Raw genomic sequence first — 3,524 nt, 5'->3', positions numbered from 1 at the left:
ATAGTTAATCGTATTACGTAATATAAGTTATAATAAATAATAACTAACCGATTATAATAAATTGATTACACTAATGATGTAGTATACTTGACGTATCTCGTGCTAGGGCTATGGAAAAACTTGAAATCACAAAAATAGAGTCTAACTTGTAGGATACAATTTGTTTTTTTCATATTTCAAGAGAAGGAAAACAAAAAAAAAGTCTTTTAATGTAGTATAGCTAGTTAAGTTTTTTTTTATTTGTATAATAATGATCTTGCATTAGTTAACATTAATATTTAATTCTAGGGTCGTTCTCATCAGTAACATCCCATAAGTGAACGTCTGCTTCACTACTGGTGCTCTAACGTAACAAATTTAGCCGTGCCCAATGTCCAGTACCGAAAAACGTGTTCGAAAACCTTGGCGAACGACCTCACCAACTTCCTACCGACAACCTCGTATTGCGTGGGTGTCGTCTTAATCTTCCACGATTCTCCAGATCTATTATAGGAGCAGAGTATATGTCGCGTATTTCTACTAAGCGACGAGTCACTAGTCATAGGGTGTAACTATCTTCGCATGCTTCTTGTTCAGCTTTTGTTGGAATGAAATTGTACAAAAAAGTCTTCTTCATAGTACAACAATAAAAATAATAATAACAGAAAAATGTTTTTGGGGAATTTTACAATTTTGAACAAAAGTGGGTAGCAATTTATAGGGATGTCTTGGTATTAAATGTGGAAAGTTATATAAATCTATAGATGATTTTCCTAGTAAAACAGGGATTCCCATTTTTTAATTTTATTCAATAGTATGATTAATACAATTTACAATAAATGATTACTAACAAATATGATAAATTAAATTACTGATGATGTATTACATTTGGCGTATAAGCTTTGGTTCTCTGTTAGCTCGAAGTATAGGAATGCGGTAGGCATTTTAGTAGATAGTGAGTTAATAGATCAGGTGGTAGAGGTTAGGAGGGTCACTGATAGGATGATGTTGATTAAGGTGGTCATTGAAGGGCTCACTTTGAATATTATTAGCGCGTATGCGCCGCAAAGGGGCTTAGGCGAGGAGGATAAGAGGCGTTTTTAGGAGGATTTGGACGAGTTAGTGAGAGGTATACCGCCTACTGAGAAGCTATTCGTGGGAGGTGATTTCAATGGGCACATCGGGCCTATTTCGGGGGGCTATGATGATGTGCATGGAGGTTTTGGCTTCAGGGATAGGAATGGGGGAGGAGTCTCACTTTTGGATTTCGCAAGAGCTTCTGGGTTAGTGATAGCCAATTCGAGTTTCCCAAAGAAGGAGCAGCCTTGGTCATCTTCCATAGTTCGGTGGCTAAGGCTCAGATAGATTTTTTACTCATTAGGAAGGATGATAAAGGTCTGTGCAAAGACTGTAAGGTCATTCCGAGCGACAACCTTACAACCCGACATAAGCTTTTGGTGATGGATTTAGAGATTAAGATGAATAAGAAGAAGAAGAAGATCATGGATGACCGGCCTAGGATCAGATGGGGGAGTTTGACCATGACTAGTGCCTTGGAGTTGGGAGAGAAATTAAAGGCTATGGGGGCCTGAGAGAGTAGTGGGGATGCGACCAGTATATGGGATAGGACGGCTAGTTCCATTAGGGTAGTATCTAGGGAGGTGCTGGGGGTCTCGACAGGTAGTCGTGGTAGACATCGAGGGGACTGGTGGTGGAATGGAAAAGTTCAAGGGAAGGTAGAAGCAAAGAAGGTGGCGTATGCGAAGTTGATAAAAAGCAAGGATGAGCTGAAAAAGTGGACGAATAGGGAACTTTATAAGATGGCGAGAAAGGAGGCGAAGTTAGCGGTTTCGTCAACAAAAAGGGTAGCTTTTGAACGCCTTTATGCTGAACTAGAGGAAAAATGCGGGGATAAGAAATTTTTCAGGCTAGCCAAGGCGAAGGAGAGGAGGGCACGTGATGTGGATCAAGTGAAGTGCATCAAGGGCGAGCATGGTAAAGTATTGGTAGAGGAGGTTCTCATTAGACGGAGATGGCAGTCATACTTCCACAAACTCTTGAACGAAGAAGGGGACATAGACATTGTGTTGGGAGATTTAGAACATACAGGGAGGCGTCGCGATTTTGGTTATTGCAGGAGTATTAAGGTTGAGGAGGTTAAGGGTGTTTTTCGTAGGATGCGCAAGGGAAGAGCGACTGGACCTGATGAGATTCCTGGGGAATTTTAAAAGAGTGCGGGCTCAGCAGGTTTGGAGTGGCTAACTAGGTTGTTTAATGTCATCTTTAAGACGACAACAACTATAGACGCATCAAGCTGCTAAGCCATACTATGAAAGTGTGGGAAAGGGTGGTGGAGATGAGGGTGAGGAGAGGTGTGTCTATTTCAGATAACCAGTTCGAATTCATGCTGGGACACTCAACTGCAGAAGCCATCCATCTTGTAAGGAGACTGGTGAAGCAGTATAGGGAGAGGAAAAGGGACTTACACATGGTATTCATCAATTTAGAAAAGGCTTACGCTAAAGTTCCAAGGGAATTCCTATGGTGATGTTTGGAGGCTAACGGTGTACTTGTGGCGTACATTAGGGTGATCAAGGACATGTATGAGGGAGCCAAAACCAGGGTAAGGACAGAAGGGGAAGACTCAAAGCACTTCCCAGTTGTGATGGGGTTGCATCAAGGATCAACTCTTAGTCCGTTTTTATTTGCCTTGGTGATGGATGGATTGACACGGCAAATTCAAGGTGACGTGCCATGGTGTATGCTTTTTACGGATGACATAGTCTAGATCGACGAGACTCATAGCGGAGTTAACACTAAGCTGGAGGGTTGGAGACAAACTCTGGAGTCTAAAGGGTTCAAGCTGAGTAGGACCAAGACAGAGTACTTGGAGTGCAAGTTCAGTGAAGCACCTCATGAGGCCGGAGTGGAAGTGAGACTTGGTACCCAAGCCATCCAGAAGAAAAGTAGTTTCAAGTATCTTGGGTCTATAATACAAGGCAACGGGGAGATTGAAGATGATGTCACACATCGTAGTGGGGCAGGGTGGATGAAATGAAGGCTCGCTTCCGGAGTGCTATGTGATAAAAAGGTGCCATCACAACTTAAAGGCAAGTTCTACAAAGTAGTAGTTAGACCGACTATGTTGTATGGAGCGGAGTATTGGCCAGTTAAGATCTCTCACGTTCAAAAGATGAAAGTTTCCGAGATGAGAATGTTGAGATGGATGTGTGGGTACACTAGGAGTGACAGGATTAGGAATGAAGCTATTCGGGACAAGGTAGGAATGGCCTCGGTGGAAGACAAGATGCGGGAAGCTAGGCTGAGATGGTTTGGGCATGTGAAGAGGAGAGACACAGTTGCCTCAGTGCGGAGGTGTAAGAGGTTGGCCATGGATGGTTGCATAAGAGGTAGGGGTAGGCCGAAGAAGTATTGGGGAGAGGTGATTAGACATGACATGGCGCAGTTACAGCTTACCAAAGGAGCTGACCTTAGATAGGAGGGTATGGAGGACTCAGATTAGGGTAGAAGGCTAGTAGATAGTC

Source organism: Lycium barbarum, chromosome 5, assembly GCF_019175385.1.
Source record: "Lycium barbarum isolate Lr01 chromosome 5, ASM1917538v2, whole genome shotgun sequence".
Classification (NCBI taxonomy): domain Eukaryota; kingdom Viridiplantae; phylum Streptophyta; class Magnoliopsida; order Solanales; family Solanaceae; genus Lycium; species Lycium barbarum.
The sequence above is the reverse complement of the archived record's forward strand: the minus strand, read 5'-3'. Positions refer to the sequence as shown.